Source organism: Mustela nivalis, assembly GCF_964662115.1.
Source record: "Mustela nivalis genome assembly, chromosome: 6".
NCBI classification, from domain to species: Eukaryota; Metazoa; Chordata; class Mammalia; order Carnivora; family Mustelidae; genus Mustela; species Mustela nivalis.
Window position 1 is genome coordinate 90,864,346 of NC_139025.1, and position 27,743 is coordinate 90,892,088.

General features: G+C 35.7%; 1 long non-coding RNA gene across 1 annotated transcript in view; it reads left to right on the forward strand.

The window, feature by feature from the left end:
• LOC309866525 overlaps positions 1 to 27,743 on the forward strand; it is a 107,978-nt gene that overhangs the window by 3,879 nt on the left and 76,356 nt on the right. The window contains exon 2 of the long non-coding RNA XR_014312732.1: positions 20,126 to 20,249. This is a non-coding gene — a long non-coding RNA (uncharacterized lncRNA). The remainder of the gene's footprint in view (positions 1 to 20,125; positions 20,250 to 27,743) is intronic.

Below are 27,743 nucleotides of genomic sequence, written 5' to 3' on the forward strand. Positions count from 1 at the left end.
TGTTAATTTGTGAGTTTGTTACTGTGAAAAAATTACAAAAGCATAAAAACTAAAGGCTTTTACATTTAGTTATAAATTTATCAATCTGTAACTGACTGACACCACTAAATTCCCAGTATCTAGCTAACTGCCTTACACATATAGAGAGCTCAAATGTTTGTTGGTTGATAAACAAGGAAGGATGCTATACACCAAAAACATCTGGAAACATAGAGTTTAGTTCAGTATTCTCAAAGTTATAGGGTGATCCCATGAACCAAATAGAAACTTTATGCTAAAGTTTTGATAAGATCACTCTTTTTAAAAAGTTTATAGATACAGATTATGTAATCATATTGAAAGGAGAAGTTGACAAAGCTTTACTTAGTCACAACTGTCCAATAGCTTCAGTGAGCCAGGAAGAGGACATGGTAAGTTAGACCTATCCTGTTCAAGATAGACTGTTGGCCATGTATGACTTAGAGCAATCAACACTGTTTGTATTCCTATTGCCCTGGCAAATACAAATGAATCAAGTATACCCTGACAGTTCCAGATTTCTCCAGCACAGGAGACAGTTTCAGAAGTGCTGATGAAATTGACGTAGATAATATTCTGATAGAAATCTTAGGACCAGTCATAAGCCAGGAAAAAGACTAGCACCAAGAGAAGTGATATGAAATTTGAAACATTCTATACATATTTCCTATTTCTTTAAAAACCATCAAAGTCTCAGGAGTATAAAAGGCACAGGGTTTTGTTTTGTTTTGTTTCTGGCCACTAAAGCCTTTTATTTCCTTCAATTGTGGAATCACATATATGAGCGCTTTCCAAAAAAGTTTGGGAATAATTTTTCTCTGAACCTTGTATCTACCTTTGCAGCCTTTATCCTTCCCCAGTCTGTTCTAATTTTCTCATTATTGATGTTTGTCTCTCCTGCTCTCTGCTTCTCCTTTGGTGCTCTTTCACACATTGAGGGACAGAAACAAAGACGTATCAGCTATTCGTTTGGATCATCAAACAGGAAACTTTTCAGGCAACACTGCAGTGTAGTTACATTATTATGTGGTTCTTATTATTATTATTTTAAGAAGATTTTATTTTTCCTTTCTTATTTCAGTTTTGTGTATTTGGAGAAGATTTCTTATATCTTCCCACTGATAGAAAGAAGAGAAAATATCTAGAACTGAGCAGATATCTAAAAATATTCAAACACATATATAGCAAATGAATGACTCTTTTCACTGTATTTTATTAAAGGTTTTTCTCTTTAAAGTTCTTATCTGCAATTTGAGCATGACCCTTCCTCTCTCCCCAACAAAACACCATATATTCCTAAAAATAAAGCATGAAGACTAAACCTCAGAATTTAATTTGTCCTAAGAATTTCAGTATGGCCCCAAATTATCTAAAGAGAAAGAGTATTAAATTTGTGTTTTAAACAAGCAAGACCTGTATGGAAGCAAATTTTCTTTATAATATTTTAAGAACACTGGAATATTTATTGAACTAATCTTCTTTTTAAGATGTACTACTCAGGGCGCCTGGGTGGCTCAGTGGGTTAAAGCCTCTGCCTTCAGCTCAGGTCATGATCCCAAGGTCCTGGGATGGAGCCCCGCATCAGGCTCTCTGCTCAGCGGGGAGCCTGCTTCCCTTCCTCTCTCTCTGCCTGCCTCTCTGCCTACTTGTGATTTCTGTCTGTCAAATAAATAAATAAAATCTTAAAAAAAAAAGATGTAATACTCTTACAGAAGAAACAATATAAAGTGCTTAATAATAAATTTCTGAATTTAGTCCCTACTCGTTTGGACTTTGATGTAATCAAATTTGTCAGGAAAAAAAAAATTGTTTTCAGGCTACCTACTTAATTTCTGAAGATGAGATGATAGTAACTGATCATGCTGTGAATAAAGAAATAAATTTTGGCATACTAAGGCAGTGTATAAGCTGAAGTTCTTGAACAAAAGCAGCCTGTCAACTATGGTGCATTTAAGTACAGGAAAGATTGATGTTTGCCAAATGTCAAATCAGAGAGAAGAAAAATGTTTTCAAGCTTAGGGGATTGCCAACAATAAAAGGGAAAATAAATAAAAATTTAGATGTGCAATATTGTTATACCTTGTCAAGGAAATGTTAATTGAAATCAGGTCTCCTTTTTGAAAACATAATGTAAAATTTCCACCAAGAGATTACTCAAGAGTCTGACAATTAACGCAATAGTAGAATTTTAAAAGATACAAAGAGATGGCTGACATTAACAAAAATTGTGCTGTTAGATAATCAAAAAGCTATGCCCTAGATTTCATTGTCAATAAGCTCCTACCGATTAATTAATATAATTGGTTATGTTACTGAGAGAAAGCTAAGAGTTTTGAAAATTATCGACATGAACCATGTGGGACTCCATCCTGAATTCAATAGTTAAAATATGCAGGTTTCTGTTTATTTATTCTGCATTATCAGGTTTATGACATTTATTTGGTAGCTAGATATTGTTGTGAATGTGCAATGATTTGAGTTATTAAAATACAGTTTGCTTATGATCCATGTTAAGAACATGCAGTGCATTCAAATAACTAGGTAACATTAGGCCTTTCATCTCAGAACAGTATGTTTCATTTCCCTAGGGTTGGGATTAAATTGAGATTTGGTATTCATTTGAAGTAATTGTAATGAGAATATTTAACATGGGTCAAATGGAGAATAGTGGCACCCTGGAAATGCTTAGAAATAATTTGCCTTTTTATACATTTTTCCACAGTGGGATTGAAAAAGATTACCACGCCTTGTTTAACGATGTTATATTGTTCTATTTGTGAATCTAATGAAATCTTTGGCAGGAAAGAGCACAAATTGCTTAAATGAATTTAAGAAAGAAAATAAGAAGGCATCTGAATCAAATAATTATACATTTGAAGCACATGAGATACTATGAACAATCTTTACCTACAGAAAATCAGAGATATGTATATTTTTTTTAAAAAACCTCTTAATATTTTCTTTTTAGTCTCATAATGGGAAGTGGAGGAAAATGGTATTTTATTTGCCCACAGACTTGGGAAAGAATTGCTCAGCAGAGCTATGTACCCACAACAGATTTTTCCAGACTCCGTTTTCCCCCTGAAGCAGTCTTTTTATTTGAGCCCATAAGTGATTTTCCATCTTTCTCACTGAAGTGCTCAGGTATATTAGCACCATACTCTCTCAGGACATTGACTTTGTTAAAGCCAGAGGAAATAAATTATTTCTTTGTGCTGGTTGTTTGTGATTGCTAAACTGAAGCAGCCTATGAGTAAAAACTGGCCTGTCACTGAATGACCAGTTATTGAAAATCATGTAAAAATTATATTAGAGTGAATGGTATCATGTGATCTTAGAAAAAGTTTCTTTACCAAAGAATGTAAATACTGATAAAATTCATTGAGCTCTAAATGATATTCAGAAATTGTTTTAGTGCTAAAACACACCCAGTGATTGCTTAAGGCTAGATTATACTGTCTCAAGAGAATATGATAAGTTGGGTCATGTAACAGGCTAAAAATAATACATTTTCCAAAAGAGTTACAGGCTTTTGCCCTAAGTAAAAATGTATTTTTGTTGAGCCCATTCTAGCATGGAAGCTTATTTGAACGTTCTGATAAATCCAGACATTACTTCGGGAAACAAAGAGGTGTCTTCCCAGTACCATTAGGAGTTAATGTATTACTACAGCTACTGTTCATTGTTTATGCCTAATGAAGGCCTTTCAAATACTCCTGGAAAACAGCTACTATGTTGTACATAGCAGACACAGTCCACATCAATATCTGCAACAAGTCAAAGATGCCTAGCAATAGCACTATTATTTAAGATTACTCTGGAAGTTCTCAACAATTCAGTAAGCCACTGAACTGCTAAGATTTATTAGAAAAAAGGAAAGCAAATTATCATTTTCATGAAATGTATAATTGCATACAATATAATTCAGGTAAAGCATACCTAAAATTGCCCAGGGCTTAATCATTCTGTTTCAAAAGAATATAATGAATTGGAATAATGGGAATGGCCTTATATAATATGACTTTTTCTAATACATTTGCAGACTCTTGCCTTAAGTAAGGGTTTGTGTTGAGCACATTCTCACATGGAGAATCCAAGTGAATCAACTGGGAAAATTACTTGAACTAAAAAGAGAAATTAACTAAGATTGCAGGATATAAAATAAATAATATATTTTTAAATTTTTCATCCACCAATACTGTCTTGATTTGGGCGTGGGGAAGAGAGGAAATGAAGTCATACAACAATCACAGTTATAAGATAATTGGTTATATTCTTAAAAATTGCACAAAAAACCTGTCTGGAAGGAATTACAAAATTTTCCTGTGTAACATACAAGATGATAGCTTCTGAATGGGAATATTGTAAAGAGGGTATTTAACATACAGGTATAACCTTAGCACATCAGTCAGAATTCTAGTGGGATTATTTTAGAAACATGAAGAAATTATTCTAAAATGTTTAGGATTTGAAATAGTAGAGGACAATTTTCAAAATATTAGTAAGAACTGATACAACCTACTAAATATGAAACTATTTTTCTAACACTACAGTGTTTAAGATGGCATGGTACAACTGCAGCCAGATTCGTAAAATGGAAGAGATCAACACAAAATTAACCCTACATTTCTAGGAACCAAATAGGACAGAAACTCCTAATACTGTAAATAGGATGGATTATTCAGTGAATGATAGAGATTTGGCTAGAATTTGGAAGGAAAAACAGAGTGATACAATAGAATTCAGACATCAAATATAATTTTTAAGAAATTTTAATTACATAGAAATGCTCATAGAATAGAAAAAACTAGGGGCTTCTCAGTGGCTCAGTCATTTAGGCATCCAAGTCTTGATCTTAGCTCGGGTGTTGAGATCAGGGTTGTGAGTTCAAGCCCCATTTTGAGCTTCACCCTAGGCATGGAGCCTACTTAAAAATATAAAGAAAAATTTGAAAATATTTATACATTATGAGTTTAATCAGGTAAAATACATATGCATGTATGTATATGTAAAATAAACTGGTAGGAGTTACACCAGAATGATATAAATAGTTAAAAAAAAAAGAGGGGGGAGTATTGGTATGATTTCAGGTGATTTTAAATTTCTTCTTTATACTTTTTATAATTTCCAGTTTTTTCTTCATTTATGGCATATTATATAATCAGAAAAATAAAAATTTTTGACTTTGGATTTTAAAACATGGAGTGCCTGAGTGGCTCAGTGGTTGGGGACTTGATTTTTTTTTTATATATATAATTTTTTATTTTTTATAAACATATATTTTTATCTCCAGGGATACAGGTCTGTGAATCACCAGGTTTACACAGACTTGATTTTTTATTTAAGCTGGGTTCATGATCTTTGGGAGGTGGTAGGTTCAAGCCCCAAGTTGGGCTCCTCTTGGCTGGAGTCTGCTTGTCCCTCCCTCTCCTCTCTTCCCTTCCCCCGACTCACTGCATGTGCGCTCTCTCTCAAATAAATGGATGATAAAGCTGCCATCATGTTATCCTAGTATGTAACAAATATTATACATTCCCCATCATAAAAAAATGACAGTCTTGCCTCAAGAAGATGCAGTTTTGTTGTTGTTGTTTTTCTTTTCCTTTTGCAATGTACAGTTAGAAGACTATCTATAACCAGGGAGCATACCACAGTGCTCACCATTATATTCACAACATTTAGATAATTTTTTTTTAAAGTAATCTCTACACCTAATGTGGGGCTCGAACTTAGGACCCAAGTGTCACATGCTCTCTAATTGAGCCAGCCATGTGATCCAGCAAAATGCTTGATACATAGTGGGCATGCAAAAAATATTTGACTAAAGAAATACCTAATTAATCTATACAAAACTCATCTATTTGCAAAAATATTAATGGATTGATTCTTTCGAATAATTTTTTTCACATTAGTCATTTTTCAAGGGAACGATCTGATCAATAAATGCCAATTCTTTTATTATCTAGTATCTAATTTGAACTAATTAAAAATGTTCCTCTTTTAATTTAACCAAGGTAGATGTAGGCGAGTACACAAGGCAAGAACTAAGAACACTAAAAAACATCTTGCTGCCTTCTATTTTGCCCTAGAATTCTGTCATCTTCCTGGTTTTGTAAACCTAACCAACCCCTCAGACTATACCACCATGACACCTATTATTCAAAACCTCTCTTCTCTATCCTTTATTTCTTTGTTTTCTAGAGAATCTCTGGGCATTTGGCTTAAATTCGCCATTGGAATCTAGTTTATTTCCTTGAGGAGGCCCATACTTCTCCAATGGGGAAAGAGAAACCACTCTGATGCACCTCCCCTTTGAAGAGCCCAGCCTTTAATTCATAGGGAATCATTTTGCATTAAACTAACTGCCTGGAGTTTACTTTGTAATAGCATTGCAATGTCAGACTGTTACCCTTTTTGCTACCCTTCTTCAAGCCCTGGTGCCTTCATTTAATAAGATGTATTTTTTTTTTTTCTCTTTTTTCTTTCATATATCCATTGGCCTCTTGCATCCCACTCAACATTTTCCTGTTCTATTTAAAGAGGATCTTTCCCCCTGGTGTCATTTATATTCAGCCATTTTGCTGAATTATATTCAGCCAATGTGTTGTAGTTACTCCATTCTTTTTTATGGCACAGAATAAAAGCTTGGTAATCTGTCATCCCTAAATTACATTAGAAAAAAAAATAATGACATGAAAAATAATTGATCTAGAAGTCAAGAAATTTCTGGGTTCTGATCCTTACTGTTTTCTCTCAGTCACAAGTTAAAATGAATGACAGTTAATTCAACTATGACCTCAATTTTCTTACAAAATAATATTTCCTTCTATCTCTAACATTGCCTTTGACCATTTCATTCATTTATTTATTCAACCAATTCCATTTATCGAATTCTTACTGGTTTTTCCAGCACTGTGTCAGGTATTCAGTTAGGATACAGAAATTATTAAGAGATAGTTCTCACCTCCATGATACAAGTTGCATTGCTTTCTGCATGAAACCCTGAGGGAGCTGATTATTTTATAACTGAAACGTTGAATCTTAACTTCTGACAGAGCTTCCTAGACAGGGTCTTTTAAAAGTAGAGCATTAAATTTTGTAATATCATGCTATCAAAAGGATAATAAATTATTTTTAAATAATTTCTATATTTAGATGCATTTAGAGTATTATTTTAAAACAATGCATTTATATTTTTTGTAATCACTTCCCAATTGTACTTATAGTAGTATGTTACCTATGTTCAATTTTAAAGAATTTTGAGTAGACAACTTTCTTCCAGGATGACTTTTCAGATAAAGATTTCTGGTCCTTTATGCTTTCCATTAATTTCAAAATATAGGAAGGTGCATCCTTGGTTTCCTTAAAGAAAAACTTAACACATTTCATATTTGCTCACCTGAGGAAACTGCTTTTAAAAGAAAGAGTAGATAGTTTTCCAAGATGAATAGTTCTTTCTGACTTACACTTGACTCAAAGGATAGAATAAATGAATAATTTTGTATGCAAGTTTCTTGGTTTGCTTACAACTTTCTGCTAAGACTCCAGAGACCTTTAAGCAAAGGATTCCACCCAGTACATTTGTTGTATGTGTATGTGTGTGTACATTTTTTTTCCAGAAAGCATATGTTAGAAGGGCTATTAAGCAATTAGCTTCATGCATATAGATAGTTCATTTTGCACCAAACCATATGATGTGATTGGAATTTATAGAAAACCATCTTTCTTGCCAGGAATTGAGGCAAGTTAATTCTCTAGTTTGGAGAAGTGTGGTCTTATGGCTGCAATCTGTACCCTTAAAAATTAGGAGCCTAGTATTCTATATTCAATAGCATAAGAAAGTATATAAAATATGAAAAATTATCTTTATTAAATATAGAAATTGAAAAATGGAAGAGAAAACTCAAGTAGAGTACCTGGTTCATTTTTCATGCTCACTAAATGTTTGTTAACTTACAATAAAATGAAACCAGCAGGGGTTGAGATTGGTTATTTGTTCTGGTTGGTTGTTGTTTTTTATAAAAAAAATATGTGCTATAAAGTTTTGTGTCATTGTCAGATTTGGCTCGGAGTTTTCTAGCAGTCTATGCAAAAAAAGAACGCAATCAGTGAAAGAACCTGTCATGTCAATGAGATGGAAACAAACTGGCTACTCAGGTGAAGCCCAACTACTTTTAGGGATTTAATAACTCATTCCAAAATGAATGAATGATGCTGAAAGCTGTGAAAGGTTTCTTCCATTTGCATTTTTAGGAGGTCCCTTGGCTCTTCGCTGTCTTGACAGTAAACAGCAAAGAACTTCCTGTCGCTATTTCTCAGGTCAGTGGTCAAGGAAAACTGCTTTCAGGGGGACAACACACCACCACTGCTTGATAGGATAATGCATCTTAATTCAAAAAATATTCTGAAATACCTAGAAATCCTGAAGCACAGATAGATCAATTGCATATACTTCAGGCATGTATACATTTTCCATGTGTAAAATAAGATTCATTGCCACCTTGTAAAGTTCTCATTTTGCTTTACAATGGGAGTGTGTTACCATCTTGTCTCGTTTTTATGGTACTCATGTCCCTGGCCCAACCATTAATCAAGATTTTTTTTTCCTCTTTTTTGAGGGGTAGAGATTATGTTAAAAATCCATGGAATGTCTCCTGCAAGAGGTAAAATTCTGTATGATTGGCCTTTTGTAAATATTAAGCAAAACCAGTAAATCAAAATGATCAGATTAACATTTTAACAGAAGCATCCATATGAAAGGAAATGTTGACATTCTTTATGAAAACTGCTTTTTCCTTTTACTGCTGCCATTTTTATTGTGGATTTCCCTGTTCAGCACTTAGTTCCAATTTTTTAAATGATCCATTTCAACACTAGACAGCAATATTCTTCCAGTCATATGAGTTTTTGGTTGCATTTTATTACACTAAAGATTGCAGAGCTCTACTGTGAATTATAGTATTAACATTTCTTGTATTTTAGAGGACTGTGTTCAGAAGAATTCATGTGACTGAGTCCAGGAATTCTTTGTTTGGGCCTTTGAAGAGTGAAGTCCAGTGTAACTTAATCTTGAGTAGTAACTGGATCAGGAGTTGTTCATCATATAATTTCAAAAAATTCAAAAGTACAAAAGAGCAGTAGATAATTCATTCAAGAATCCCAAGAGGTGTTTGATTTAAAGTTGACTTATTCAGGAAAAAAAAAATTAAAAATAAAAAATAAAGCTGGCTTACTCAGTTGAAGGTGATAATACTTTCAAGTAGTTATCTGAATGTAGTAGATACCTGAATATAGTTTTTTCCCACAACTTTGCTTATAACTTGGTTGCCTAAACTCAAAATGCAGTTTTCTTAGAAACAACACGTGCATTCAAGTCCATCCAATGGATACTTAAGTGCCAATGCTATCACAACCCTTAAGAACTTACTTGCTGCTGGTGTGGAAAAAAAGGCAAGGACACAAATAACTCAGCAAACCTCTTTTCAACACATTGTCAAGTGCCTTATAAAGCAAGCTCAAACATGGCAGGGAGCCACCACTGAATTTCAGAGTCAAAAAATGCATAAATTGTTACAAGCTTATTCTATAGATCAGCTACTCAGAATTTGGGAGGTTTGTGCTAATACCTTACTCTCAACTGATTGTCATTTCTTTTCCCTCTGCATAAGTACCCTGCTACACAGCTACCCCCCCCCAGATTGCATGGGGTGATATAAAGCTATTCTGGCAGAACTTTACTGGACTTAAGAACTTTACCCTCTTTTTAATAAGCTTAAGATCTCTACCAAGGAGTTTCTTTTCACTTAGGTATACGATTAATATCAACACCCCCTCCCAACAAAATAACAAATTGACAAAGCATTTTTATCTCTTTTATCTCTTCACCAGAAATGGCAGAGTTTCTGACACCATCGTCTATTTTCTCTTGTGGTGAATTTATTTTATGATCTCTTTAGCATGGCACAGTATTCTTGTTAGTATTTTTGAGAGTTACTTATACTGTTTTACCTTGAATTTCATGTTTGTGTTTGGAAGCAAGTTTTTTTTTTTTTCTTTTTCCTGTGGATCTCATTACAAACGTGATTGAGAATCCTATTCTATTAAATGATAAATACCTCATTTTATCAACACTTGCAGTTCTCACCTAGTCTCCCAATCGGAGATGTTATTTAAAATATTTAACGTCTACTGCAGTACCCACTCTTGACCCACCAGCCAGCCCACCCTTCCAGATTCTTTTGTCTCTCCTTAGCTCCTTCAGAGCCAAATTCCCATGGAGACTGAAGTTCTCACAGCTTCAGAAGAGACAAGGACAATCTGTAGGCATTCCTGTAGGAGCCACTGGCCATGCCCTGGGAGAGAAGTCTTGAAGAGATTGACTGGTGCAGGCATCAACTAGTCAGAGGAAGTTTCTGCAAAGCAAAGCATGCAACTCTTTGCTGGCTTTATAAGGGCATCCTGGATGAGAAGCCAGCATGGCCGGGGCACTCTTACTAACATGTGGGGGGGTTTTAAAATATTTTAATAATCTCTGGAGCTTTACCTGTAAACACTATTATTTTTAATAACCCATTATAAGAAACTGGATCTAAAGACTTACGGCAGTTGTGTGTGAGTAAAAGGGCATTTCAGCCTGCTGTCTTAATGTTTCTTTGTCTCCCATACTTGAATCTAACTTTCTTCTGCTTCGAATGTAGGTTCAGTGCCTGCAAGACTTTTGGTATCTGTTTAATCAATTGCCTCTTTCCTTCCTAAGCCTTAGCTTCCTCTTCTGTTAAATGGTTTATGTTATTAGTGTTTCAACATATGGTCACTGTGAGGTTTAGATGAAATAAAACATATGAAACCCTTAGTACAATGGTCTGGAATAGCACTAGCCACAATCGCCTTTTCATAGGATCTGCAGTTAACAGATCTTATAATCCTATATGCAGGTACATAGCTGATTGGTACATTTGACTACATGAGCACACACTGTGCATTGTGTTAGGACGGAAAGATGACCAGAAAAGTAGGTTATTATTGGGTATGAAAAGTTTTCCTGCTTTTAGACCCTATAGGGCTATTGTGGACTTTGACAACTTGAAGAAGCCTGGGGTTGCAGGGGCTGATGTCAGCTCATGGCTTCTGGGCTTGTATTCCTAATGAGAAAGAGGTATTCTTGCTCTCTAGACAGAGGGAGATCCTTTGTCAAGCTTTAGGTCTCCCTGTACTCATATATTATCTTTTCCTTTGACTTTTGCTCTAAACCAGGGAATAGAGCATATCTTAAAAGCACTATCGTCAGGAAACCCCAGGCTCTTTCATTTCTGGGCAACATGAATGAGAAGACTGTCATAAAAAATAGGGAATCTTCGAAGGAAATAAATAAAAATGAGTCCTAGAGGGCAGCATAAAAAAAAAGTGTAGAGGAAAACTCTGTTAACAAGTAAATGAGTATTTTTAACAAGGGTTTCTTGTCATCCCCTCTGACTGGCATCAGAGTCTTCATTTGAACCATGTTATCTTAGGTGCTCTGAGCACATGTCAGTTATAATCGACTCTCCTGATGAAGACTAAACATCAAAATAAGAGCGTGAAGTAAGCGGCGTGCCCCACCATTTGCTGAGAACTTCTTTGGGCCATGTCTGTTTCCTCTTCGCTCTCCGTGTTTCATCATATTCATGTGTTCTGACTTTCCTTCCTGAAAGTCTTATTCACAAATAGGTGTTGTTGTCCCAGTCACATATTGGTTTGGCACCGACTAATTACTTAACCTTCCTTGATGTTTTCTTCACCATGCATGAGGTGGTAAATATTCCTCAGGTGCATTTTGAAACCTCCCAGCGAATTCTCGAGTTGGGATTTCTAAACCAAAACTGTTTGTATTATTCTAACTCTAAAGTTTCTTAGTTTGAAAAATATCATTTCTTTATATTCTTTGAAAGGGTCTTATTTAAAACATTTTCCTCCTGTTCTTCCTATGCAACTACCTTCATTACTTCCCATGAACACTGCCATGTCCATCTAGATTAATAAATGAAAGCCAAACATAAAAGGGAGAGAAAAATGTGCAGCTGATTTTATATATAAGAAAGTATTAAACAATATCTGCAAAAGTTAAACAGTACCCAAATTCTAATCATTTATCTTTGGTTTGCATGTCTGTTGATATGATTTTCTTTGTTAAAGAAAAAAATCCCTTTTTTATGTTAAATGAAAAAAGTCCTTTTTCATGAAGTTGGAATCTTTAGCAAAACCAGATTTAGTGAGTGTCCCAATGTCTCTGTCTTTGCATTGTTTTTACAAAGGGGAAATCTCTGAAAACTTTTTACTTCAATGATACTATTTTGTGAAAATACTATTCAGATAGTAATCACAGGTATTATAAATTTAGTTTCTTTTTTTTAAAGATTTGATTTATTTATTTGTGAGAGAGACAGTGAGAAAGACCATGAGAGGGGAGAAGGTCAGACGGAGAAGCAGACTCGCCGTGGAGCTGGAAACCCAATGTGGGACTCAATCCTGGTACTCCAGGATCATGACCTGTCCTGAAGGCAGTGGCTCTACCAACTGAGCCACCCAGGTGCCCATAAATTTAGTTTCTTAATACATACATTGTATTTACACTTGTTACTAGTATTACTTTTGAGATGGAAGATAAGAATTTAGTGTTATAAGTATATGAAAAATTCTCTTTGATCTATTAGATCTTTTAATATTCTTCAATATAACACATATCATTTTGAGTTATAAGCATTAACTTACACCTCTGTCTCTTTCCTCCTTTCAAGATTGGCAGTTTCTAGAAAGCAACAACCTTATGTGCCTTATGTTCATTTCTTAACCCACAGGTTCTTGGCATGGAGCCTGGCAAATGGTAGATGTTTAAAAATGCTCTGTAAATAAATAAATTAATGATATTGATGTTACAGATGCACACAAATTGTGTGGGGTTGTTATAAGGGTACAGATTCAATAGTCTTATAAAATAATGTCAGTTAATTATCTGTATCTTAACATACATCAAGAAGCAGCAAAGAACCCTATAAAGATCAATAATCAAGCTTAACCCCAAGTAGGTATATAACTCCATCTTGTGTAGCAAAATGGATATGGTCACTCAAGACCTTTTTTAAAGCTTGGGTGGCACCTATAGTTGGGGCAATAATGGTTTAACCTGACAGTAATGGTCAGTAGGAGAAAAAAGAGCTATTTTGCTTTCAAATGGCATTACGCCCTAAAGAGAGGCAAGTTGTGCTCAAAAGATAGGGTAGAATAAGGAGGGAACTGAGTTTATGGTCTCTCCTTGTACCAGCCACCAACCCAGGAGTGCTACTATTGCTTCCTTCAGTTTTTACAGCAGCGCTAAGAGTTAGGCAGTGTTACTCCCCTTTACTAATGAGGAAACAAGTTTCTCTCAGCTATCAAGTAGGGGTCCCGGGATTTAAATGGCAGCTGGAGAATACAAACCCCGTTCTTTCATGCAGAGAACATGTGTTTCACCCCTGTCTTAAGTCCTTTGTAAAATAAGGCAGGGCATAAATCAGTGATACAGATTATTCCCATCAGCCTTATCAGAAGTCAGATCCATCTCAAGTGGGGAGAGTATCAGGGAAGGTCTTCATAGTGGAAGAGCACAGACTTTGACTTGAGATGAACTGTGATCCATACTCCTGTTCTGCATCTTGGTGATCTTGTGCAAGTTACTTACTCATGCCAATCTTAATCATTTATAAGATGAAGATGGTCATAGAGTTTCCAAATGACAAGAACAAGCAATGCCTGAAACAGAGAAGGCCTTCAAAGTGGTGATTGCTTGAATCACCATTTACATAGAATGATGCTTCGTTCTTCTTTCTGGGTATGCTACTTAAAGACTTGGCGGTTGGACCACAAGAGAAAAAGAAAAACATTGTCTCTAGGGAGAGCTTAGTTGATTTTATAACAAGGGTATATACCTCAAGGTACAAGTCAGTTTGATAGAAAATGCCTTTGACGCACAATGAAATACGGCCCATTACGCTAAATTTATATTTTTGCTTGTTATTTGCTTCATTATAAAGTGATTGATAATACATCTTGAAATTCATCAAAATTTCAAACAAACTACTTTTTGAGAAAAAAATTTACAAAAGTGCCTTCAAGGGATTTGCAGAGGTACCGTAAATTATAATCAGTGCCATAACAAATGCAATGGAAAAGTCAAATAGGGAGAGATAATTTCAAGTTTAGCAGATAATTCCAGTGTTGGGGTCTGCCTGGCTCTTAAATTATGGAACTGGCTCTCTGAAGCAAAAGGAATATGAGAAAAATGGTAAAAGGGACACTAAGGCCAGTACCTCTGTGGTACCAATATGAGAATAGTGACAGAAAAAGTAAAGCTGGTGGCAATTCTAAAATACCTAATCATGACAAGTCATTTACATACTACCTTTACAGTAAGAATTAGGGCAAAGAAGTGATCATCTCGTTGCTTGGGCAGCCTACCATGAAGTTACAAGTTTAAAGAAAAAGTCACCCATGTTGTCTTTCTATTAGGTTTCTGTCCAGTCCAGCTACAAGGATGCTTCTCCAACTAGAAAGGCAGAACAATAACAACGCTAACACTAGTACTTTGTTACTGAGACCAAGCTTTTAATGCTTCTTCATATCCCAGGGCAATATCCCTCCAGAAACCAGAGTGCACAGAAATCATGAATTCTAACTGGTGAAAAGTAGGACTGGGTCCTTGCCACTCCCTTCTCTTAAACTTCTAATGAAATTACTTATAAGATATAATAAATCAAAAATATAATAAAAGAGGCAGACCCAAGAAGCATCCAGACAACCTAATTATTACCCCCAACCCTCCCACCAGGGGAAAAAAAAAAAAGCAGCTAGACATAAACACTAATGAAATTTAAACCACTGCATCTGGCAGCTATTCCCCAGTTTATAAGTGGGTACCACTAAGCAATTCTGTCTACATCATTTTCAGCATTTACATCTATTCATTCAGCTATTGATGGTGCATTTGCAACTCAACCTGGCTAAATCCTCCAGACTGGAATCCTACTCAAAATTAGACCATAATGAAACAGCATCCTGCAGTGGAAAGAGCACAGGCTTTAGACAGATGGGTTTTTAGGCAGGCTCTCCAAACAATTAGCTGTGTAATTATAAAATGGGGATAATAGTACCCACTTGTCAGTTGTCATTGTGATTCAATGCTGTGATATATTTGAGGAAACTGATATTTATTGAGCACTTACCATGAGTCAGGTAGCCTACCAGTTAATCCTCTAGGCAACTTAATTAGGTGGATATTATAGAGTCAGGCTTTGAACACAAGTTTTAGTCCAAATTTCACACACCTTCCATACCACATAGTAAGATGTCAGACATGGTACTTAGCACAAAGCAAGCCCTCAAGAGATAGTTACTGAATGGAATAAATAGCCTGATTATAGTGGAAGTGACCAAATCATCAAATCTATTCCTTAAAGTTTAAGCCAAAATCACCTTTGATGCATTGTAAGGGAAAATTTGGGGATATCTCAACTAATGAGTTAGGCACAGGACTTCTACTTAAGCTATTTGAGTAAGTCGTTTACCTAGAAGATCAGGGGTGTCTGGGTGGCTCAGTTGGGTTAAAGCCTCTGCCTTCGGCTAGGGTCGTGATCCCAGGGTCCTAGAGTCGAGCTCCGAATCTGGCTCTCTGCTCAGCAGGGACACTGCTTCCCTTCCTCTCTCTCTGCCTGCCTCTCTGTCTACTTGTAATCTCTGTCAAATAAATAAATAAAATCTTTAAAAATATAAATTAAATAAACGAAAAGATCATTAAGGAATGAACTACACGGGGTACCTGGGTGGCTCAGTTGGTTAGGCAACTGCCTTCAGCTCAGGTCATGATCCCAGAGTCCTAGAATCAAGTCCAGCATGGGGTTCCCAGCTCAGTGGGGAATCTGTTTCTCCCTCTGACTCTCTCCCCTCTCATGCTATTTCTCTTTCTTTCTCTCTCTTCTCTCTCTCTCTCTCTCTCTCACAAATAAATAAATAAATAAATAAATAAATAAATAAATAAAATTATTTTTAAAAAAAGAAATGAACTACACATACCCTAAAACATTTAAATTAAAACAAATAAATGTACATTAATTCACTAGTGTTTTGGTGTAGGACCTAAATCTTGTCCTGGCATGTCCTGTTTATTTTGAATATTTGTTGCATAAATTCCGCTCATAATATATTACCTACAACTTCTATTTTCTTTTTCTATAAAATGGACCAACAAATTAAAAACATTTCTGAAGTAATCCTAGTGAAAAACATTTCTAGAATTTAACAGTTTTTCTAATCTTTTGCACCAAAATTAATAGCTTTTTTGTGGTTTAAAAAAAAAAAAAAACCACGACAAGATCTACTCTCTTAAATGTTTAAGGATATGTTGCAGTATTGTTAACTCTAAGCACAATGTTACACATCTGATCTGCAGGACTTTTTCATCTTGCATAACTGAAACTTTATACCCATTAAACAGCAACTTCCCACTTTCTGCCTTTCCCTCCTTGGCAAACACCATTCTACTTTCTGCTTTTATGAGTAGGTCTATTTCAGACACCTCATATAAATGGAATCATGCAGTATTTGTTTTTCTGTAACTGATTTATTTCACTATGCATGATGTCTTCAAGGGTTTTGGGTGGGTTTTTTTAAAATCTTTTTTTAAAATTTAAATTCAATTAATTAACATCTGGTGTATTATTAGTTTCAGAGGTAGAGCTCAGTGCTATATAATTTCGTATAATACCCAGTATATAATACCCAATGCTCCTTAAATCATGTGCCCTCCGCAATGTCTATCACCCAGTTACCCCATCCTCCCACCCCCATCCCTCTAGCAACCCTCATTTTGTTTCCTATGATTAAGAGTCTCTTATGCATGGTTGGATTTCCTTCTTTTCTGTGGCCGAATAATATTCCATTGAAGGTGTATACTGCATTTTATTTATCCGTCAGTCTCTCAATGGACACTTAGGTTGTTTCCACCTGTTATTGGCAATTGTGAACAATAATGCTACAATGAACATGAAAATGCACGTATCTGTTTGAGATCCTGATTTCCGTTCTTTTGGATAAATACCCAAAAGGGGGATTTCTAAATCATATGGTACTTCTATGTTTAATTTTTTCAGGAGCCTTCATACAGTTCTTCGCAGCAGCTACACCATTTTACATTCTCACCAACAGTGAGAAAGAGTTCCAATTTTCCTATCTTCTCACCAACACTGACAACATGTTTTTAGTAACAGCTCACTTTTGTAAAGCCTATCCAACAAGATTCAACTTAAGTTTTGTAGAACCGGCTCTATTTTGTTTCACATCCACATTCCATAGGATAATGTAATACTTAATTGAAGGTACATACTGTCAACAGCAAATGCAACTAGCATATTCAAATTCAGAATAAAGACAACCGATCATTTGTAACTGCACAATTCCACTGGTAGGAGCAAAGTGTAGGAATTCTGGAGACGAGTTAGCAGCCCGAATTATTCATCCTGCCCTGAGTATCAGTGAATGCATTTGTAGAGAGAGTAGAAAGGGCTACTTATGTGGAAATGAGTGAACAGAGCTCCTACTTTTTGAAATGAAAGGGTTGGACAAGGTGACCCATGAGATCAAAATAGGCCTTTGTGGCAGACTAAAAATCACCAAGCTGTATTAGAAATTCAAAGACATCATCAGGGTCTTATATTTAAAGATACCTTGAAAGTTTTCATTGAATGCACAGATTTCACACCTTGCATACCTCCCCCTCCCCAAATTTTCTTTGAAGGTATAAATGAATTGGTACAGGCATTCTTCTAATTTAAGAGGTTTGCCTCTATTTTAAAGTGGATGCTTCTAATACACTGTGAGTAGGGTGGGTGGCTAGGCCAGGCATCCAGAGACGTGGATTCAGCTGCTAACTAACTGGTGAGCAAGGAGGACCTTAGAGGATTGAATGGATGTGGACAATCTGTCCAAGCTTACAACTTTATAATTCCATAGAGAGTTTATAATCCTTTAATATTTTCTCCACTCCGACATTTTCATGTGAAAATTGTCATGTTATATGGCGGTAGCTTCTACCTGAAATGGTCGTCACTATTGGCAACTCTACCTTCTATGCAGTAATCAGCCTGACGGTTATTTTCTTGCTTTTCTGTTTTTTTCCCCCACCAAAAACAACTCTATTCCTTGTAGCTGCATACCGGGCTGTTCTGTCACCTAATGTCGTCGTCATCCACAGTTAATTCCATATTGCTCTAGGCTCTTCTTCAGCAGTAATTTAAAGCACTTCTATGCCCTCACTGTTTGGAAATACCACACTTCAGAACACTATACTCCAGTTTGTTGAGTATCCTGCTGCCGTCTCTTCCTCGTACATGACCAGTAGGCAGAATTGCGTTTTGATGAGCATCCCTTCAGTCCTGTTGGTCTGGTTGTTTTCAAGGACTTTATAGTTTCTACTCTTTTCTTGTCACTTGATTTTCAGGTTGGATGACAGGTAACCCAGATGAAATCATTCCAAAAGGTAGATATCATGTCAGCAATTGTCCATGGTTTCTATGCCTGTAAAATATTAGAGAGCATGATTTTTTTAGTTATTTTTTGTGGATGGGTTTTACTGCCACATTAAAGATGTGTTTTCTGCATGTTTTTCTACAGATGTGTCCTTGCTTTCAGTTTGGTTCTATTATTCTTAATCCATTTCTAATAAAACGTAAAAGCAGAATTTCCTTGAAGTTTTCAGTTCCATATTTCCATACGTAAACTGTCCGTAGGATCTGTGCTGGAGATTGCTAAGGGAGCTCAGTTGTTTTTAGTTCTGGAAACTGCACAGTGAAATGCTGATACCACAAAGTGACCCACTGTCTTGGGTACATACCTTCAAGGATACACAAGTCCTAGGTCACTATTGCCATGACTTCTAGCATTACCCACAATCTACTGAGTTTGAAGAATTAACCCAACTTTTGAAATGCATGATCCAATTGATATAAATTGTTAGGACCTACTTGAGTGTGAAGATACTTAAAATGTTTGCATTATAGGAGACGTGTCAGGAAACCCACTTTTCCTCCTACAGTGGAATATGGGTCAAGCAATTCAAAGGACTCAATCAACCTTAGTATATAGGTGACTTTTTAAGGTCCACTTCTTCCTACTTAATGATCCTCTTGACCTTGCCATTTGAATTTTCACAAAATGGTTAAGTTTAACTCCTACTTGCAGGTTTAGATTCTGCACCAGGTTTTGAAGCCAATACTATTACTTTTCAGAGTAAAGATTACAAGTTTATTTTAGTAGCCTAGAAGACTCAGAATATGCATTTCGTCTCTCCCAGTAATTACACTTCTAAGTTTCTTTTTTCTTTCTTTGAAAGATTTAGAGTAGCTTTCCTGGAACACTGTTAATGTCATCCTCTTAGAAGCATCTTGTCTATCAGACTTGGCTGAATGAATCCGTTGCAAAAACTAAACCCACACAAACACAGCAAACAAACACACAGCATCAGATTTTCAAGTAATGTATGGAGATGTAAGACTAACAGATAAAGTTATTGATTGTTACATTCAGATCTGTTGCCGTTTGATTTATTGGAAATTCCATGAATTGGATTCTACAGTGTATTTTCACTTATCTTAAAAAAACAAAATAAGGCTTTATTAAAAAAAAATCTCTGCTGGAAATTAGAATACATTCTGGGAACTATAAGTAATGCTTACATATGCAAACACATCATTAATATGAAATCACCTTCTGAATGTCCAGGATGGATTGTTAGGAGATATATTATATATATATATAAACTGTCCAGCAATGTTTTTCACATCTAATTATTATGTATAGTCCCAGGAATGTATTCTAATTTCTAGGAGAGATTTTCTTTTTAAATAAAGGCTTGCTAATATTCACATTTATAACCACCTCATTTTGGTTGATAATGCTGTTTCCTAAGAGATGGTTCTATTTTAGCAGGTTTTTTAAGCAAGAAATCCTTGAGTTCAATAATCTGAGAGAGATTGTGTTTTTTCTCACAGAAATCATGTGCATTTATTTTGTATCGTGATCAGTGTATTGTTTTGGTCCATCACAGCTTTCTTCTATTGGATGCGCAACAGTCGTTATAACGAACGTCAGATATGGCATGATATTTCAAGGAAGTTTAACTTGAGCAATTACAATTTCATCCAGACTCCAGAGCCTCTGTTGTCAAGAAGGTAATATTTTTAAAAGGATAAAATGCCCTTATAATCTATAATTATTTTCTTATCCATTACATTGTTATAGTCTCCCGATTAGCCAGCACTTGGTGCTTAACTTTACATTTTAGCTCTGCGGGGTCCTTTTAGACATTATTATTGCAAAGAAAAATCAAAAATCAAAGTGAATTCTTAGGATTATACTCGAAGCCATAGAGGTACAATTGCTGCGGCTGCAGCCAAGCATTGTGCTGTGGAACTAACTCCCAGCTTGGTGCCCGGTCCCTGCTGAGAAGGCAATGTAGGGGAACTGGCAGAGTTTTACTACATCTGCTCCCTGCTGCTAATGAGCTTGAACCTGTTTCATTCTTATTATGCTTACTGTTTAGATATTTTGCTTGCAAAATTAATTCTTTCGCTGGGAGAACACATGAAAGAAGAGATGATTTGTAAAGTCGAGCTGTTTAAAAATTAAAAGGTATCAGCAAGGGAGATTAAAGGCTATAATGAGCGATATGGTTACTTAATATCAATTCAAGGGCAGACACTCAGGTGGTAAAGCTGGAGTTGTTTCTCAGCTTCAGTTCATTCTGTAATGGGGACTCCAGCTTCCCAGAGGAAGCGGGCATCTACACCAGGGTACTCTGTATTTATCAAAGCGATGTAATGGTATTTTTTGCTTTGAAAGCTTCCCTGGTACTCTAAAAGGTGCCAAAGTTTTCGTGGTGTGTAGCCTCTGAAAACAATCAGGTTTTAGCAGCTGCACTTTGTGATAGCCAAGAACTGATGTGCTACCTATTCCCAACTGCTTACAACCTACTCCTGATCGCCTAAACAGGAAGAAAAAGAAGAACTCAGAGTAAATAGGCCCTGAGATGATTCTTAATGAAATAATAATGATGCCATTTGGGTAGCTGTAAAATCTTGCAATTTAAATTACTTTCACATGATCCTTTGTTCCTCACCTTAACTTTTGAAGATAATCATATAGGTATTGTCCATTTCGTAGAGATAAGAATGGAAATTTGCAAATGCATGTCATTTATCATAACTGGAGGAAAATTGTCCATGGGTCAGTATAAATCAGTGCACAGTCTGTTGATGGGGAGTGGGACCCTCATCTGTAGTTTTGCAGAATCATCTTCACCACTCTCATTGTCGTCTTTGTCAGGATAATAAGCCCACAAGGCTATCAACTTCCTGAATAGGAGCCGAATGTATTAGATTTTCAGCCAAAATTGCACGTTACTTTTGGTAATGATATGGTTTGAAACATTCTGCAAAGAAAAGCAAGTTACTCTACTACAGCATTTCTCAAACTTTTTACTCTTGAAAATGAGAAAAAAAATAATGTTTGCAGATGTCCAGTTTAGGTCTGCGCTATTTTTAGTATAACCTTACATGCCCATATAAAACTACCCACGAATTCCTTGCCTATAGCTTTTGTCAATTATACAACCAAAACAAATAGGAAGATTAAATAAAACTAAACCCACAAAGCCAATACAACTATAACTGGAAGCATCACTTTATTGTGACACATAACTGTAATTAGTCATAAGTATATACATCTTTATTTAGAAGGACAGTCATTTTAATGATCCTAACACAGATTAATAAAGAAATATTATGAAACAAAGATATTCTACATCTTATTATTTACTACTTCACACTGTTAATGAGCTACTACAAAATAATACTTGAGAAGTAGGACTCATGTAATGTATCTCCTAAACAAACAAATGCTGGCTCCTTGGGTATGATTCCTTTTCTGGCTGGCATAGCTGTACTGCAATTTGACATGGAGTGACTCTTTTCTCCCACTATTTCTCTCTATATGAACCATTGTAAAATCTTCTTTTGAACAGAATGTCATATCATTTGGCTTCTACTTGGCACAAGGGCATCATTTATACATTAAGTCCATCTAAGTTCTCTCCCTGTTAGTGTAAGACAGTTAAAGTACTACATTACTCCACTGCAATATAATTTTCTGATGTCAAATCATAATCTCAATTTATTACATAAGTTAAGAAACTCAAGTCTTACTCTATTAAAATATCTTTTAATGGTGAATTTTTACGACAAAGCCGAGTTTTGTCTTTAGAGCTGACAAAAGACTCCGAGGGCAGTAATAGTGAGTGTAAGAACAACTGCAGTATTTAGTGTCCACATTTGCATACAGTGGTGCCAAATGAACACTGTAACCAGTGGGCGCGCTACAGGATCATTGGCATCAGCACGATGTCAGCATGCTCGGAAATGCTGGTGGCAGGACCCAAATCAAAGGTCACCCTCTAAACAAATCTAAAAATGTTTTGTATTATTCTCATGACAACCTTGAGAGAGGACTTGGTGTTATCCCATTTTACAGAATAGGAAACTGGGAATTAAATGTCTGCCCTAAGATGGCACAGCCAATAAGTGGTGCAGCCGGGAATCAAGCCCTAGTTGCCTGGCAATGTGATCTTAATCATCAGAAGTGACGAAGTGACGGTTGGGAGAACAGTAATGTCAACACAACTCCATTCACTAGTTGCTTAAATGCATAGGCTTATCTTGCTAGATTCCCTTTTTCAATGGAAAACATAGGAATGAAATTTTTAAAATTCCTTTCATTGTCTACTTGATTGTAGGCACAAGTGATATGTGTGTGTGTGTGTGTATAAATTTATTACTAAAATATTGATTTGAAAGGATACAATTATTGTTTACAAGAAAAATAGTAGGCAAATGTATTACTTGACTACTCGGGCATTATAAAACTCATTAAGCAAAAACATATATATTGTGTGTGTGCATATTCTAAAACCAAGTGTCCTATTTCAGAGGGTGACCAAAAACTGAAAGGAGGCTCTGAGGTTTCTTACAGTCACTGTAAATTAGAAGAGTTTTCTTTTGAATGTATTTTGAAGTCTTTCTCACAGCTACCACTCTTTAAATTCATTCATTCATGACTCATTTATTCACTCATGTGACATCAGTTTATTTTTTAAATAACTTTTTTCTGATTATAATGGTAATATGCATTACAATAATAGTATAATACATGAGCAATATACATTAATTCATTACAGAAATCTGAGAAACGTATTACAATTCGAAGAAGGGAATGAGAACTCCTTCTCTCTCTACCCAGTTCTAAGGACTGGCTAATACTTTGGTGCATTGCTTTTTAACGATATCCCAGATGTGGTCAGCTCTTTAGGCAGCCTTGCTATTTGCCCCTGAGTGGGAGTCAATACTTGGTCACTTCCCCTCAAAGAAAACCTACCTGCTTTATAAGTAAAAGAAAAAACAAGATTTTCTGAAGTTTTCAGGAGGAGGCAAAGGTGAAGGATATAGTATATATTGCACAGAAAAACTGAATAAAAAAAAAATCTCCCTTAGACATCTGGGTTCTTTGCCGAGGCTCTAATTCCTATTAACTGCCAACTGCCTCAACTCCTTGTCCATCACCAGCCCTGCCAGGCTGCACAGGGCTGGCTCTGCCCTTGGCTCTGGTCTTTCTTCACTCTGGCTACTCACCTGGAGCTGTTCACTCAGTAAATAAAGGACCCATCCTAGCATCCTTCATCTACATAAGCCAGCAGGGGCTTAACAAGAAACATGTGGGGTTTTTTCTGTATATAATTTTTCCTGTCTCATTCATATATGTATGCATGTATATGTATGTATTTATATGCACACATATATTACATAGGCACTTTATTAATATCATACCTACATATCACTATATTAATATCATAGGATAGGCGGTGGGGTGGACGGAAATGCATTAACCTTCTGGGAAAAGTTGAATGACAGGAATGTCCCAGTTAGTAGAATAGAAACCTAAGTTGCCAAATACAAATACATAGGCACTTTATTAATATCATACCTACTAGTCTTTGAACTCTCTTTCTCCCACAAAATATATTTTATTTTCCCTTAAATGTTCAAACACAGTTTGTCATAGTTGTGTAATATTTCGTTATGTGATATACAGCAGTATGTTTGACTAATAATCTATTTTTTGATATTTTGATTGTACGTAGTTTTTGCTTTACATATAACACTTTGATAAAAACCCTGTATAACTCCAGTGAATTTCTTTGTGAACATCTCTAATTATTTTCTTAGAATAAATTTCTAAACTTAGAATTTCAGGGCCACATTGAATGAACATTTCAGAATTTGATATAAATAGCCCGCCAGAAAAATGTTAGCATGAAAACTCTCTTGACCACTTATTGGGTGCCAGGCTCTGTGCTACCTGTGGAGGTTTAAAAAAATCTGTAAGATTCTAAAGAGCTTATAGTTAGGTATTTGCTTTAATTAGATGGTAGGCCCTTGTTACTTTCCCTATAAATTATATTTTTAAGTTTGCACTCAGTGGTATGGTTGAAAAGTTGCTAGCTCTGACCTGAATTTATTTTTTAAATATATATTACAAAAAAAATAATGCTCTCTAAATTTTAAAGCCAACTAAAACTTCCATCTAAAATATTTGTCAGCATATTAAATTGTGGGCATATTCATTAGTTCTCATTTTACACCCAAAATGTGTTTTTTAAGAAAAATATAATTGCTTCGTATTTATGGATTGAAAGTTATTTTAATTTGGTCTTGAAGAGGAAACTGCTGTTTTGTTCATATAAATGTTATATATTAAAACTACCATTTCAAAACTTGATTACAAATGAACATCCGTTATACTCATGACTTTGAAGCCTCAGCAGAAAGCTACTTAACGCTTCTTTTTCCCTTCTGTCTGGCCACAGTCAACATTTATAGGCATTTTCAGGATTACCAGAACTTGAAGGATAGGTGGTGGGGTGGATGGAAATGCATTACCCTTCTGGGAAAGGTTGAGTGACAGGAATGTCCCAGTTAGTAGAATAGCAACCTAAGTTGCCAAATACAAATACATTCAACCCTATGAACAGAATGTTAAGCCAAATAGCCCTCATCACCACCATTGTTAGGCATAATCACATACTATATGTTGTTGTCTATAATCGTGTGTCTTGCAAATACAGAGGGACAATGTTCCCTGAAGAACATTATGGCTTCAACTTGGTAGTTGAAACAGTCTAGTGTTTGCAGTTAAGGCTTCTGAACAATCCAAATGACAACAGACTCCTTAAAGGACCTTAAAACCATCGAATGACGTATGATAAAGAACTCTGAAAGGCTGGGACAGCTGGACCATTACAACGATAGGCCTAGCAATCGCCAAGCGTGTAGATGCCCCTCCTCTTCCTTTGTTTCCCCATTTTAGATGACTACATCGTCCTCATTTCTCCAAGGGTAACAGCACTTCTCTTAGGCCTACATAGGAGACAGTTATTTTTAATATGCCTAAGACACGTGGTAGTAAGAGTATGGATAAACACACACTTAATTTCAACAACTCTATCATGATGATTATACACAATACCTGACATTTTGAAAGGACTTACCAAACTTAAAAAAAAAATGTGGGTGCTGTGTGTATAGTGGTTTACACATAAGGATTATCATTTGCTTTCTGGAAATGAACTCCATCTTGGCCCTAAATCCTTATATTCCTACACAGAGTTGAAATGCCAGTTGAAAGCATTCAGAAATTTAAAGTAACTGATTTAACAACTCAGACAAAGAGAACATTTCTGAAAGTTTGTCTCAATGTTTGACTTGACCTACCAGAGTTTCTCTGGGACTTATTTTCTTAACAGTACCCTGGCACCTTGGACCAACAAAATGGCCTTTAAGCTTGAATGAACAGGGTATTCTTTTTCCTCTAGTGCAAAGCTTCACTATTTCATCTTTTCAAACTCTTTTACTGCACTCAGTAAGGAATTATATTGACAAGGGTAGAATTTATCTCCTAGAGGAGAATGCTATGCTTCTGTTAAGTGCTAATATAACATTTATGTGTTGGTGCCTTAATAACAGCCCCAGCTTACCTAATGAAAGTTGAAAGCAAACAGTACTCTCCGAGATTTTATTATGACTGAAGTGACTGCAATTTGAGGCAAATTATCCCTATTTTTGTTCCCATATCAAAAACAGAAATGCTAAAGCAATTGCTACATGTTTGGTATGGAATTAGGTTCCACTCTCATTAATCTACAAGGAAGAGCATTTTTCATGTAAACAGCTCACGAGGGTCAGAGAGAAGAGCTGTTTCTGTGAAAAATGCTTGTCAATAACTTTGTGAGTGAATTTTGAAATAAAGTGCCTGTAACCTGTCATTATTCCTTCCTCTCAAAGTCGAGAGTGAGTGGATGAAAATTGAGTATGTGAATTGAAAGCAGGTTGAGTGTTATGGCCTTATCGACTTCAGGTAAAATGACTGTTTTAACTTGTTATTATTTTTCCATTCAGAGGTCAGGCAATGTACAGTATTACCAAAAGAGACTGCAGTGTAAGCAAATTGGTATACAAAGAGGCTATTACCCACACTCACAAAGCACAGGAAAGTATAAGTCACTAATACCAAGTGGACTCGTGATCTCTACAAAAACGAAGCAAGCAACAGTGTTTGGAAGAACCGCATAGGCATATAAATATAAAGCACCCAGGAGGCAGAAAATATAAGCCTGTTTAATAAAGGTGCATATGTTTAGAAGGTGCCTATGCAGATAAGAAATACACATGTTAGTGACCATTTTTAAAAATCACATATTAATCATATTTGTTTTGCAAAGGAATTATGGGACCTGAATACTAAATGTTAGCTAACACAACTCTACGTGTCACCTTAAATTTTTCCCTGCCTAAGATCATCTTAAAAGTAATTAGCTTCTGATTTTTCAAGTCCATCCAATATATTTTTATCAAAAGCAAAACACGGCTGTGATCTTCCTTTTCACTTTAGAAAAAGAAAATCAATGAGGCTTCAAAACATCAAAAACCCTTTTCTTGTCTTCTAGATTTTTATTTCTAATTTTGAAGGACAGATTAAGAGTTTAGTGTGGCTGCTTTAGGTTTGTCAAAAAAATATCTATGTTTTCACCTCAGGCCCACTGAAAGCATATATTTAATACTATTGTTCAAACAGTTGATTTTCTTTCAGAAGTCTAGTGTCTTTATCTTTGATACTCATTCTCATACACTCCATTATAGACTGTGTTGGTCAGAAAATGAGCAGATTGATCTAGATATTAGAAGAGGTTATAGGACTCAAAAGGCAGGTTGGGGGAAAAAGGGTTATATAAGAGTTTGAAGACATGTCTCTGGGTCTACTCATTAAATCACCATGTCATGTAAAAAGGTTTGGGTTCTTTTACTTCCAAACAATTTTTTTGGCTTCACAGCAACTATAATGACCTAAGATAAAAGAAAAATAGTGGCATTTCTTTGCTTCACATTTGCGAGTCTATCCGTGTCTTTAAACATTTACTGATTGGATACTGCCAATCATAATAATACAAAAACTGCAGGGGAGCCCTTCTTCATCTTCTGAGGAAGAGAATCAGGAAGACAGTGAGCTAAGCCGCAGTGCTAATGCTGGGAGAAGGAAAGCTCCATGGGGGCAAAGATCTT